This window comes from Pongo pygmaeus, chromosome 7 (assembly GCF_028885625.2).
Source record: "Pongo pygmaeus isolate AG05252 chromosome 7, NHGRI_mPonPyg2-v2.0_pri, whole genome shotgun sequence".
Classification (NCBI taxonomy): Eukaryota; Metazoa; Chordata; class Mammalia; order Primates; family Hominidae; genus Pongo; species Pongo pygmaeus.
The window spans coordinates 84,585,469-84,600,952 of NC_072380.2; the positions used below are offsets into that span (position 1 = coordinate 84,585,469).

Below are 15,484 nucleotides of genomic sequence, written 5' to 3' on the forward strand. Positions count from 1 at the left end.
GCAATACATCTATGATTTGATCACTTTTTCTGTTATTCACAATGTGACAGCTACAGAGTATACATACTTTTAAAAATAAAACTTTATTTCAAAATGATTAGAGGTTCACAAAAGTAAAAAATTATATGCGGAGGTCCCATACACCCTTCACTTCTCCACCTCCACTGTTAACACCTTACATGACTATAGAAGAATATAAAAACCAGGAAATTGACATTGCTACAATTCACAGAGCTTATTCAGATTTCACTAGTTATAAACACTCATGTGTGTGTAATTTTATCCTGTGTAGCTTCATGAAACTTCTACCATCAAGACCCAAAACTGTTCCATCACCACAAATATGCCCATGTTATTCCTTCATAGTCATACCTGTCCCCTTCTTGGCCCCCAAATAGTAACTCCTGGCAACCAGGAATCTGTGATCCTTTCTATAATTTTGTTACATCCAGGATGTTATATAACCTTTCAACTGGCTTTTTTCAATCAACGTAATTCTCCTAGGGCCTACCCAAGTTGTTGCATGTATCTAATGGTTCATACCTGCTCATTACTGAATAGTATTCCACAATACCTGATGTACCACAGCTGGTTTCACCATTCACCCATTGAAAGACATTTGGGTTGTTTTGAGTTTGGGGCTATCATGAATAAAGTTGCTATGAACATTCCTGTACAGGTTTTTGTGTGAACATAGTTTTCATATCTCTTAATAAACACTAAGAGTGTAATTCCTGGGTAGAATAGTACATATGTATTTGTTTGTTTTAAAAGAAACTGCCAAACTATTTTCTAGAATGGCTGTACCATTTTACATTCCCATGAGAATATGTGAATGATCTAGTTTCTCCTCATCCTTACCAACATTTGGTATTATCAATTTTTTTTGGCCATGCTGATGGGTTTGTACTGATACTTTCTTATGGTTTTGATGTGTATTTCCCTAATGACTAATAATATTGAGCATCTTTTCATGTGCTTAATTACCATCTGTGTATTCTCTTTGGTGAGATGTCTATTCATGTATTTTGCCTATTTTCAAATTGGATTGTTTAGTTTTTTTACAGTTGACTTTGGAGAATTCTAGATACTATTCTAGATACAAATGCTTTTGTCAAATATGTGGTTTGCAAATTTTTTCCCCCAGTCTGTAATTTGTCTTTTTGTCCTCTTAGCAGGGACTATTTATTTATTTATTTATTTATTTATTTTTAGATGGAGTCTTGCTCTGTCACCCAGACTAGAGTGCAGTGGCACAACCTTAGCTCACTGCAACCTCCAACTCCTGGATTCAAGCGATTCTCTTGCCTCAGCCTCCCAAGCAGCTGGGCTTACAGATGCCCGACACAGTGCCCAGCTGATTTCTGTATTTGTAGTAGAGACGGGGTTTCACCATCTTGGCCAGGCTGGTCTCAAACTCCTGATCTCATGATCCAACTGCCTCAGCCTCCCAAAGTGGCATGAGACACCGTGCCTGGCTAGCAGGGACTTTTATAGAGCAGAAGCTTTTAATTTTTATGAGGTCCAATTTATCAAATTTTCCTTTTATTTATGGTGCTTTTGGTGTCGGGTGCAAGAAGTCTTCACCCTGTCTTAGGTCCCAAAGGTTTTTGTCTCTGATTTTTCCTAAATGTTTTATGTTTTCTGTTTTAAATATAGCACACTTTTAAGTTTATTGTGCATTATTGACATTCTTCACTTTCTCAAGTTTAGGCAATCAACCAGACAATATATCCAGGCCTAATGTGTAAAATTTGCCAATTCCTCTTGTGTAAATACACTATGACCAATTTCTAGTTATCAACCTGATTTATCTCAATGCAGAGCTGGGAAGAAATGTACACTAGCACACTATTATACAACATTTCCACCATACAAATAAAATAGGCATATATAACCTTGAGAGGATAGATAGTAGTAAAATGTGATAAAATATTTAGAAAGTGATGTTTTGAGTATTTATTTCCTTTGTTTTTAATAGAATTTATTTTAAAATAAGTTTATATAATTTATTTTATAGTAAATGTTGTTCCTTTTTACTGCTGAATAGTATGTCATTATATGGATATACAACTTGAGAACTCATTTACTTGTTGAATATATTAGATATTTGGCTCGTTGGGTTGTTTCTGTTTGGGGGATATTATAAATGAAATCACTATGGAAACTCTTCTACAAGGCTTTGTGTAGATATAAATTTTTTCCCTTGAATAAAAATAAAGTTCAAAAAAAATTACAATCAGCTCATACAAGTTTGTATTTATCCAGCAAACCACTGGGTAAATAGCTACTAGTGGAGTTGCTGGGTTGTAAGCTAGATAAATATTCAATTTTGTAAGGAATTGCCAAGATATTTTCCAAAGTGGTTATATTATATTATGTTATGTTTATTGTATTATATTATATTATATTATATTATACTAAGATGGAGTCTCCCTCTGTCACCCAGGCTGGAGTGCAGTGGTGCAATCTTGGCTTGCTGCAATCTCCACTTCCTGGGCTCAAGTGATTCTCCTACCTCAGCCTCCCAAGTAGCTGGGACTACCGGTGCATGCCAACAGCCCGGCTAAGTTTTGGATTTTTGGTAGAAACAGGGTTCCACCATGTTGGCCAGGCTGGTCTTGAACTCCTGACCTCAGGTGATCCACCTGCCTTGGCCTCCCAAAGTGCTGGGATTATAGGCATGAGCCACCGTGCCTGGCTGTACCATTTTATATTCCCACCAAACAACATAAAAAAGTTCTGATTGTGTCATATACTCACTAACATTTTGTGTTTTTATGTGTTGAATCGTGTCAGCCTCCAAAAATATGCTGACGTTCTAAAGTCCAATAGCTCAAAATGTGACCTTATTAGGAAATAGGTCCATTGTAGATGTAATTAGGTAAGATGAGGTCACTAGAGTGGGCCTAATCCAATATGACTTTGTCCTTATAAAAAGGGAAAATTTGGGCATAGAGACAGATAAACACATAGGGAGAATGACATGAACATGAAGGCAGAGATTAGGGTGATGTATTCACAAGCCAGGGAGGACCAAAGACTGCCAGCAAACCCCCAGAAGCTGGCGTAAACTCCCTCACAGCCTCAGAAGGAAGTGACCTTGCTGACACCTTGATCTCAGACTTCTAGCCTCCAGAACTGTGAGACAATAAATGTCTGCTGTTTAACTCTGGACATATTTGGTTTCTTCAAGCATTTGTTCAGCAAGATTAAAAATTAAAAATGTCATCCAAACAAGAAATAATGAGTGACCAGCGGTTTAGATGGTTTGCAAAGGACCCGAGATTTTGGGAAATGCCAGAAGAGGATCGAAAAGTCAAAATTCACAGGAGATGTCGAGCCATGTTTCATGACAAGAAGTTCAAGTTGAACTATGCTGTGGATAAAAGACAGCGCCCCATTAACCATAGCGCTACAGAGGATTTGAAACGTTTTTATGACCTTTCAGATTCTGATTCCAATCTCTCTAATGAAGATAGCAAAGCAATGAAGCAAAAGAAAATAAAGAAGATAAAAACCCCAGACTAAAAAAGAAATCGATTTTAAAAATCTACTAGTTGAGGAGAAAAAGAAAGAAACCAAGAAAGCTAATCAAAAGGGTTCCAAAAATAAAACTGATTTAAATAATTCTGAAGGAATTAAAATAATTAAAACCTCATGTAAATCTAAGATAGAATCAAACATAAGTCCAAAGAAGGATAGCAATGAATTTACACAAAAAAGTAGAATTTTTCTATTCTATTGTGTATAGTTGTATCTTATTGCACTTTTAATTTGTATTTCCCTAATGATTGATGATGGTAAGACCTTTTTCAGGTGCTTATTAATGATTCATACATCTTACTTTATGAGAAATACCTATTCGAGTATTTTGCCCAGTTTTCATGGAGTATGTATCTTTCTGCTATTTGAGGTATAGGAGTTATTAATGTATGTTCTGGATACAAGTTCTCTGCAAATATTTCCTCCCAGTCTGTGGCTTGCTTTTCTTTTTCTTAGTAATGGCCTTAGATGAGCAAAAATTTTTAATTTTGATGAAGTGAAGAGAATTCGTTGCTTTGCATAACAAAAGTTCAGGGGTAGAACTTTTTTTACTTTGTTGCTTTCTTCAACATCTAGATAAAAGTTTAGCCCCTCTAATAAGTTCTTACTTTCCAATCCTGCTCTACTTTATTTATTTCTTTCAGGGGCCTCAGCACTATTTTTACTGTGTGTCTTACCTAGTCTGTTTGTGCTGCTGTAACAAACACCAGAGACTGGGTAATTTATAAATAGCAGAAATAAATTTTCTCACACTTCCAGAGGCTGGGAATCTAAGATCAAGGCACCAGTAGGTTTGGTTTCTGTTGAGGGCCTAGTCTCTTTATTCAGCATGGTGCCTTGTTGCTATGTCCTCTGGAGGAGACAATCACTGTGTCCTCACACGGTGGAAGGCAGAAGGGCAGAAAGGGCTTTAAGCCTCTTTATAATAGCACCTAATCACATTCATGGGGGCAAAGCCCTCATGACTCAATCACTTTCCCAAAGGCCCCACCTCTTAATACTGTCACAATGGGCCTTAGGTTTCAACATGCAAGTGTTGAAGGGGACACAAACATTCAAACCATAGCACTATGTTATCTGATATTTTCAAACTCCTTTTGTTATTTTATTTATTCTAATTCTGATACCTTGGTTCCTGGTGGCACTGATATTTTGAGCTATGGAAGCTAAAGTGGTGGAGGGGAAAAAAAACAGTTTTGTGCACGTAGGAGTGAAGGCAGGGGACAAAAAGAGAGAGGCGGAATGTAAGAAAAACTTGGACTTTTGAAGAAGAAAACCATGACTTCAAATCCTCTTCCTCAATAATTATTGATCTTGAGCAGTCATTGAAATGTCTTGATCTCAGAATTGTCCCATGTAAGATTTGCATGATAATTCTCAACTAATAAAGTTGCTAAAATTGCATAAGGTGCCTAGGAAGAACACCAAGTACATTGCTGGCACACAGTAGGCACTTGCAACAAGGATGTATTACTATTATTGCTGTCATTATAAAGTTACCGAATCATGGAAGATTCATAGATGGCTGGAACTATTAACTTAAGTTTGAAAGGCATAGGTCATTTACCGAGCAAATCAAATTACCCCACTATCCTTAGCCGCCTCCACTTCACCGACCCAATCATCTTCCTTCATCTTCAATCAGTGATGTGCTGGTGAATGTTTAACAACTGGCTTTCCAAGGAAGAAAAGTTTTCATTTGTAACATTTGCCAATTTCCATAAATACCTCCATTATTGTTTATTTCAAACTACCAATGTGATGTCACTGAATGCAGCATTAGGAAGAGATGCACACAGTCTGGTCTTCCAAGTGTACATGTGTGGGCTCTAGCACTCCCTTGTCTTCAACTCAGCTTGGAGAGGTCACTGTTTTGTTTTAATCATGTAAGTCCCTTCCATTCATTTGACTTCTCAATTCTGTAATCAGATTAACAATCTAAATAAAATTTAATTATGCTTCACATGTGTACCACCCTACTATACCTCTAGCATCACCACTCAGAATCATTAAGTAGCTTTCTTGCAAGGGTCTACATAATTTGGCCTTTCCTAACTCTTCAGAATCATGTCAGACACACTATTCCTTTTCCAAACCCCCAACTTTCATTCCAGCTATCTTTTCTGCTTATCTTTTGGGTCTCAGCTTAATCAATTCTACAGGAAAGTCTTCCTGTGCTTTTGTCCAACTCCAGTACACAGAATATTTCTTTGTTATATTTTTTCACACAACCAGGTTTCTTTCTCAAAGTACTTTCCCATCACTCAACCTTAAGAGTAATTATTGGGTTAATATCTATTGTCCCGCAGCATGTAAAATCTGCTGCATCAGGGACTGCACCTCCATTTTCTCTAGTACTAGAACCATCCTTGGGAAAGAATCAGTTCTTAATAAAAAGTTTTTGAATCAATGCATTTATGAATAAAGTCATTTATTTACATCTATTATATCTAGTTGTTTGTATTAGTCCATTCTCATGCTGCTAATAAAGACATACCCGAGACTGGGTAATTTATAAAGGAAAGAGGTTTAATTGACCCACAGTTCAGTATGGCTGGGGGGGGCTAAAGGAAAGTTACAATCATGGCAGAAAGGGAAGCAAATACGTCCTTCTTCACATGGTGGCAGGAAGGAGAAGTGAGAGTGAAGGAGGGTGGGGAAAGCCCATTATAAAACCGTCAGATCTCGTGAGAATGCACTCACTATCACAAGAACAGCATAGAGGTAACCACCACCATGATTAAATTACCTCCCTTTGGGTCCCTTCCATGACACATGGGGATTATGGGAACTACAGTTCAAGATGAGATTTGGGTGGGGACACAGCCAAACCACATTATTGTTCAATATGCATGTTAAATTTACCTAGTATGTATTGGATGCCTACTGTATGCCAGTCCTGTGTTAGGCATTTAAAAGCATTACTTGTAATTCAACAAAATATGCAATATTCAATTTTTAAATTTATTTATTTGACAAATTGTTTTTGAGCGTCTACAACATACAAGATTTTGCATTAGGGGCTTAGACTACGGGCTACTTGGTACAATATTGAACCTAAAATCCTTCAAACAACAAAATGAACTATAATTTATTTAATATGTTTTAAATAGCTCTAAGAAGAATTCTACACCTATAAAATGGTGAAAATCAGTGATATTTTAAAAATGTGTGGCCTCAATTCACCTACTAATTTACTACTAGTTTCAAAGGAAGAAAGAAACTAATTTTTTTACTCTTGTTCTAAAGGATTTGGGCCATTGAAAAAAGGTATCTTTTTGATTCACGAAAAAGTGATTTGTTCAGTTTAGCAAAGATATTTTCAAATTTTATGGTAACTTTGATGACAGATGGTCAGAAAAACAAAAGAGATGAACATGGAGAGTTTAATGGAAGGAATTGAAATTACCAAGTTGGAAAGGGTTTGAATTTAGTGCCAAATGTAGCACAGAAGCAAATGTATCAGTGCAAGGACACATTTATCAACTTAACACATAACTATTGTGTGGCTACATCCCACTTGACTGTAGTGAGCTTCTGCACTCAGTGGTATTGGCTGGAATCTCTTTATTTGTTTATTTTTGGTTGTGAAAATCTGTGCCCAGTGCTCAAAAGTTCCTCTTGGTATACCAACCATATCAATTACCAAGCAAAAACAAAGGACAAAGGAAATAAGATAGTAATGACAAAAGACTCAGATCCTTTTTCTCTGAGGTGGTGTTTCCAATCAATATGGCAGAACTAAGAATGACTTAGAGGTCAGCCATCTGGCCAACACTTTACCCTCAGAGGACATTTTTCTGACTTTCCTTTTTCTTAAGTTCATACAAGCAAGGGGACAGGTGAAATAAATCATACTTCATACTCCCTTTTTCATAATATTTTTATACAGATGAAATCAGATCAACAGAAACATTCATTGAGGGAAAATGGTTCAAATAAAATAGATAGCATATTTAGAACATGCTGGACACTATTTTACCATGTGAGTGGGTTTCTATTTTAGCCTATACACCCTCACAACACTTATATACCATAGCCAAGTTAGTGAGGTGACATATTAAGTAAAAATTGAAATAAACTACCTGTAGCCTTTTTAAAAACTGAAATATGTTAAAACGCTTATGTCTTAAGTCATTTTCAGTGAAACAAAAATAATAAACTCATCACAGACGACCTAAGTTTGACCACTGGATATGACACAAAAGTTTAGATATGTCAGGTATGAAGGTGGTGCGTAATATCAGAGAGAGACTTAGGTTATTCTTGCTTAACTCATAGGAAATTTATTTACTCAACTCTATAAACAAAGGTCAAGAGCTATGGACTTTATAGAATTCCTTACTAGATGTGAGTATTGCTCAATCATATGCTAGAGAGGATTAAAAGGCTTAAGCTAAATAAAATGTCTGTGGAGAATTCTCTCATCTTCAGGACTGCACAGGGACTGCGGTGGATGAGTGGGTGTTGGTCCTTGATTTTACTTTTCTTCTTTTTTACTCTCTCTTTTCAACTCCATGGTTGGAACTCACAGTACAGGCTATCCTATTTTTTAAAAAGGAATGTTTAGTGCTCTCACGATATTAAACCTAATAGCTTAACACATTCCATTTGAAATTTTTGTCTCCTTTTTAAAAGACTGTAAGCCTGGACTCAGTGGGTCAAAATTCTAGACAAAGAGCAGACAGGTCTAACATATGGCATTTCCATTATGACAACTTACATGTACATTATCATGTTCTAGAGAAACCTGCTGAGAATATTCTAAGGTTATTTACAGTTTTTTTTTAAACTTTTTCTGGCCTTTGACTCAGGTAATCAGTTAATTATGGGCTATGATGAATTAATTTAGTGCAGATTCCTAAGCCTGTGGTATAAGGCTATTTCAGGAGTTTAGGAAGAATGACATCTTGAAGTAGGAAACAATAATTTCCAATTGTCCTTGAAAAACTGATGTGTTCTGCCTATTACTCACTAACAACCCCTACCGTTTAAAATTTTTTTTACCCTTTATTAAGGAGAAACTCAAATGTATACAAATAAAGCAGGACAGTATAGAAAAACCATTATTTACTCATAACCCAGCTCCAATAATTATTTCTACCTTCTTATTTCATCTATATTCTTCAATCTACCTCCCACTTCTCCTTCCGATTATTATTATTTTCTGAATTTTTTTCCACAATTCCTTTGCATTTATAGCTTGACTACTAGATACCACCTCTGAATGGTGTGGATGCATGCCTTCTACAAATTGAAATGTAAACATTCTTGTACATACAGAAGGTAAAGTTGTGTCATTATCTAGCTTTAATAGACAATTAGTCTGGCAATGCAATTCCTGCCAAAGAGAAGAACTGCAGAAAACAATTTTGAAAACAAAGCCATTGTTTCTTTCCATTGACTAGGTTTTAGCCAGCCTGATAGTCCTCCCTCTGTTGGGAGAACCACTTTCTTCTTTGCAGAGCGTATTTCTTGTGGTTCTAGTGGAGGCATCCCTGCCCTGCCCAGGATTGAACATGTGATCCAGGCTGTTCAAAGAACTCCTCCATTCCCATGGTAATTAGACGTGATTGGCACAGGACACGTGGGCCCTAGGGCAGAGGCTCATATATTTCGGGAGATATGGGAGACTGGGAGCTATGAGGTCTGTGAACCTGAAGCTAACAGTCATCTTATCAGGGAGAAAAAGCCTGAGAATGAAGCAATACAGAAGAAAAAGAGGTGGAGACAGAAAGGGAGATGAGGGAGAGACAGAGAGAGAGAGAGAGAGCGAGAGAGAGAAAGAAACAGAGAGAGAGAACACCATTTTGGACACTTGCATATACAGCTGTGCCTGAAGCACTTCTGAACTTTTCAGATGTGTGAACCAATAAATTTTCTTAAACTGGGTCTCTCCATTTAAAACAGAAAGAATCCCAATACAGTAAATGTCTTCCAGCATTTTACTGGCCACCAGACATAGATACCACACTGTGAATTCATTCAGCATTCAGCTACCTAGCAACACGTTTCCTACCAGCACTAACTGGGGCATGTGCCCCATGTGGGACCACATACATGAGGAGATGGGATGTCAAGATCGTGAGAATCAAGATAGTGAGAATAGCGTGGCCAAAAATGAAATCCTGACCTTTCCTTGCAATATATTTCTCCTTCCATATTTTCCATCCTATAAGTGATGTCTCCATTCATCAGTTGCATAAACTGGAAACTTAAGACCTATTCTTGCTTCTTTCACTCCTTCGCATACCACCAGCAATCTATTACTATGTCTTGCCTGTTCTATCTTCAAAGCACAGCTCAGCTCCATCCACTTCTCTGCATATCTGCTGGCTCCACCATACCCAAGCTACGTCAACACACATGCACTAAAGCAACAGCAGCCTTGATCTCTGTGCTCTATTTCTGTTCCTCTGTAATCCATACTCTACCCAGATTGTTTGCAAAAATACCAGATTCTATAACTCTCTGCCTTAAAACCCATCAGTGCCTCTTCATCCCACATAGAATAATTTTCAAACCTCTTAGAACAGCCTGCAAGGCTCTGTACGACCTAGTCCCTGAATCTTTAGTAAACATTAACTGTAAAAAAATAGCTTGCTAGAAAAGTATACAGATGAACTGTGAACCACACAGGTTGGACTGTGTGGGACCTACTACTTATATGCTGCCCCTGAGACAGCAAGATCAATCTCTCCTCTTCTGCCTCCTCCTCAGCCTACTCAATGTGAACATAAAGAAGATGAAGACCCTTATGATTATCCACTTCCACTTAACAAATAGTGAATATCTTTACCTTATTATTTTCTTAGTAACATTGTCTTTTTTATCGCGCTTACTTTAAGAATACAGCACATCATTGACATCATTGATAGCAGTTTCTTCCTCAAGTGGCCCACACCAGAAAAGGAAATAGATAGAATATTTCATCCAATGACTTAATTTTCTTGTGTTAGACTTGGTATCCCTTCAAGATTTTTAAAAGAGGTAAATAGAGGGAGTAACTCTTTCTGGAAGTTGAACAAATGGCTCTATGCTTCCCCTGCTTGCTTGCTATACTAAGTTGTATTTAGAATTTGGTTCTAAGAATTGCCTTCTCTTTTTTTCCCCAATAGGTTGAGTTCTTTCCTTCTTGCCATTTTTTTTTAAACAAGATAAGGCCTTGCTATGTTATCCAGGCTGGACTCAAACTCTTGGGCTCAAGCGATCCTCTCTCCTCAGCCTATCAAGTGGCTGGGCTATAGGTGTGCACCACCACAACCAGATTTTCTGGTTATTTTTAAATTAGATAAAACTGGAGGTGATTCAGCCTTCCCTCACTCACAACACTCCTAACAACTAAGCAGTCTTCCATCTTCTTCCTGAGCTGGGGGATTGAGGGTAGGTCACTAACTCTCAGTAGCTCCAATATATGTACTCAAACCAGTCTGAGAGCCTTAACAATGGGTAGTGATCTCAGTATGTCTCTTGAGGCAACACACAATCAAGTCAATTCCTGACAAGTTTTCCCCTGTAAAAGATAAAGAGACCTAAAAAAAAAAATACGGTAAAGAATTCATATAACGTACAAAATATATGTTAGTTGACTGTTTATATTATTAATTAATAGTAAATATATTTTCTCTTCCTTAATAACGTTTTCTTTTTTCTCTTGCTTGATTATAAAAATACAATATATATACATATAACATACAAAATATATGTCTATCAACTGTCTATGTTATTAGTAAGGCTTCAAGTCAATGATAGGCTATTAGCAGTAAATTTTGGGGGTGAAACAAAAGTTATACACAGATTTTTGACTGTGTGGTGGTAAGTGCCCCTAATCCTCATATTATTTGAGTCAACTGTATATATTTAAAAACTTTAGACAATAAAAACTATCGTTAAATATTTAGGAGAATATTGTTAAATATGTGGAAGCATAAAAACAATTTTTATTGTGAATTTCTATAATCTATTATAATAATTTAACGACCTTTATGTCAGGTTTCATTGGAGGCAGGTTCATCACCTTTCATTCCATGGCTGCTAATAACACCTTGACTCCGTAGAAGCAACTTGGGTCCACACGGAGGACCAAAGGCAAAGTACTCCATCTTCCTGATGAACCAACTAAGACAGGGCAAACCTAAGCCATTCTGACAAGTTTTGAAATCAGGAATAGAACTATTGATTAAAACTATGATAAATTCAAATACATGTTTAGTTTGAAAACCTTGCTAATTCAAATACATAAATTAACTGTGCAAACAAAATTTGTTTTTGTACTTTATAAACAGTCCTGTTAAGGTACACGTGCTTGCATACAAAAAATAGACTAGGCAAAAACACATGAAAATGTTCCCTGTGGTCTCTTTCTCGAACGTGGTATTCTTTTTGCATTTCTAATTTTCATTTCAAGCATAATTTATACTCATTATAGAAAGTTTGATTAGACATTCCAGTACCACTCAATGCGGCATTATTATCAGAACATTTAGAAACCTTGGACTCTGGGGTATTAACGACCAGTAGCACGTCTCCCCCTCACCGGAATAGCCAAAAATGCTGCCCCACGTTTTCACACTTTCCCTAGGTATAACTCCCAATTAAGAACCATAGAGAGATGGCATTATCTGCAGACTTGATATGCTGTGGACATATTAACCTAAGAGAGGCAAATTCATCTATTGTCATGAAGGCAGGATGCTTATAATCTATGATATGAGTTTTTTTATTAGCAGCAATAACAATGAACTGATTGATCAGATTAGTAAAATTGCCATCTTGGACAGCAAAAGATATATTAAAATTAGGAGGTAGTATAGGGAAAATTTTACAAGCAGAGTGGGACTGTTCCAGGCAAACCAAATATATGGTCACCATAGGCATGCAGTGGAACCCTGTATTGAAGGACTCAGATGAACAACCAAAGGCATCCTGAATCCCCTGGACCCCTGGAGGTTGGGATAGGGCACAAGGCACAACTGCTGGAGAAAGGTAAAAGATGACCTCTACCTCCTTAACCCTTTTGCCCATATTTTCCATGCTTAGCATGCAAGACAAAATTCTTAGCCCAGAATCGTAGAACCAGGCAAATGTTAGAAGAATTCAAATAGAAAAACGGCCATTGCCTTTTTTGCCTGATGAAAAGCTACTGTTATTTTAGTAACATAATATACTCTTTCCAGACAGATCTCTGAACTCAAAGACTTCTGAAGACTGAAAGGGTAAATGCCAGACAGGAAGTTATTCATGAAGAAGGTCAGCAAAAATAGGTTAAAGTGCACACCAGCCATTGCTGGAAACTCAAGGCATCTCCAGCGTTCCTCCCCAGCTCTGACTCCTGTGCTCATCCTAGGTAACAGAGCTCAATGTTCATAACCAAGACTCAAATTCCTTGGTTTTGAAACTCAATTCAACACTATATTCACCAAACCAATCAAAATCATCATCTACACAAAATGGTGCAATTTACCCATTTAAGATTCCCACCACTAATGTCAACAGAGTTAAATACCAAAAGCAAAACCTAAACAGTAAGAAAGCCCTTGGATGAATGTGTTAAGGCCCTATTATTATTCAGTTAAATGAGAGTAAATGTTTTAAATCCAAATTATAAAGTCATATTTGTCTACTGATACTCTTCTCCCTCCCCCAGGACATTAAATCATATCTTAACCATTCTGACAATCAGTTAAATATTACAATGAAAAATGAGTTCCAACTGTGAGTTCAAGGAAAATATGTGCAGTATATCCAAACTTGGCTCCCATGGAATGGAGTCTTTTGTCGGGAGTTACGAAGATATAAGAAAATAGTTGATAAATAATGACAGCTAATATTCACTGAATGCTAGCTGATAAATAATGACAGCTAATATTAACTGAGCATCTTCTACAAACTGGAGATAGCACTGTTTTACATATGGTATGTCTCATTCCACATAGTCAAGAATGCAAGAAATATATCTGTATTTTTAATAAATCAATGTAAATTTTATTTTAATGCTCATTCCTCTGGCTGGCAGGAACCTTAGTGTCAGTCACTCACTGGCTTTGTCCTCACCAACCCCAGAGTTGTACTACTGCCTAGGATCATACAAAAAAACAGAGTGTGAGGATTGTTGTGTGCTGGTAATGTATCTTCACAGGTCCCACTGAATTGCACATCCTCCCTACCTGTAGGGCTTCTCAAGTCCCACAGGGCTTGGCTGCTCCCAGGCCACACATGGGACAGGTGCCGTTGTGAGGTTTTCTGTGGTATCCTCAGCTTGTACTCACCATGTAGGCACTCCTGTCTCTGGAGTTTTGGTTTCTCTCTGGATGCAGCCAGAAAGGTGCATGAATACCTCCTGTTTTCAGAATCCACAGACCTCTGTCTGCCCCTCTGGCAGTCACAGGGTTATTTGTGTAAACTGAGAGAAATCTTTCTCCTGCCAAGTTTTCCAGGTTCTTTCCTTTTCTATTCCTTTCTTCTTTCTCCACCCTATGCACAGCCTGTACATTCTCTTATGAGCTTTTGCTTTTGGAAAAATGCATCCAGATAGAGTTCCAGGCTACTTTTGCTTCACACCTTCCCCAACCCCAGACAGAAGTAAGTCAAAGGAACCAGCCACTTGGAAAAGGCAGAAGGAAGAAAGAAGAAAAGGTGAGAAAAAGTGCAAGGATAAAAATATCTTAAAATATCCAGCCTGGTCAAGCGCGGTGGCTCATGCTTGTAATCCCAGCACTTTGGGAGGCCGAGGCGGGCAGATCACTTGAGAGGAGAAGTTCGAGACCAGCCTGGCCAACATGATGAAACCCCATCTCTACTAAAAATACAAAAATTAGGTGGCAGGCCCCTGTAGTTTCAGCTACTTGGGAGGCTGAGGGAGTCTGAGGCAAACGAATCACTTGAACCCAGGAGGCAGAGGTTGCAGTGAGCAGAGATGGCGCCACTGCATTCCAGCCTGGGCCACAGAGTGAGTGAGACTCCATCTCAAATAAATAAATAAAAATTTTTTTAAAAATCCAACCTAACATCAAGTCAGCACAGTGACACAAGGTGATATTCAAAATAATTAAAACAAAGGAATATAATTTTCCCAGGTCCATCCCCCTGCTATTCCTCAATCAAACCAACAGCAATCTATTCAGCTACTCCCTTCTCTTCTCCTCCGACCCCCTAACAACCCCCCTTCTAATATTAACACACAACTATTAAGTAGCAGACTGGAAATGTAGCTTTAGGTCTGACAGGCCCCAAAATGTAAAATCAAACTTGTGGCTTTCTTGATGAAATAGTCTATATCATTAAAATGTGGAATAGATTTATAAGTATCTCATTTATTTGGATCATTCTAAGTGTCTACTTGGTGGATTTTTTTTAAATTATGAGAGAAACTTCTTCAGCATTGCTCGAAACTGAAATACAGACATATATGTTGAATGCATTGCTTTTCAATTTTTTCCTCATGAACTTGACTAAGATTGTATTAGCTCCACCAGTATCAATCCAGGAGAAAGTATTTTCAAGGCAGCTTGACAAGTGTTCATACTGCAGAGGATCTGAACAAGAACAATAGCTCAGTGGGGCATTGCCTGCCATGACTCCCTTGCCTGCTGGGTTTCTGGCTTTCAGACATTTTGACAATGATGTAGTCTTTAATTGGCCTCTTTGCAAATGCCTGCTCCTCACTTTTGACATTAATTGCTAATTAATAAAAGCATGAAAATGTCAGTATATCAGCATATGAGCCAATGCCTTAATATTGAGAAAGTATGTAAAAATACAGCTTTTAGATTTGGGATAGGGAAAAAGTAAAAAACTAACCAGTTACAACATCCCTTCTTCAAACTTGCTCTGATATGATTACAGGTGAACTTTCACAAGACCCTCAGTACCTTCCCTTCCCACAGAGACTTAGATAAAATGTTTCTGCACAAGCAAGGTGCTGTGAAACTATTGCCAC

At 37.5% G+C, this 15,484-nt stretch overlaps 1 pseudogene; it reads left to right on the top strand.

Annotated features, from left to right (window-relative positions):
* The first annotated feature begins 3,225 nt into the window (after positions 1-3,225).
* LOC129042095 (ESF1 homolog) lies at positions 3,226-3,754 on the top strand (annotated as a pseudogene).
* The last annotated feature ends 11,730 nt before the right edge of the window (positions 3,755-15,484 follow it).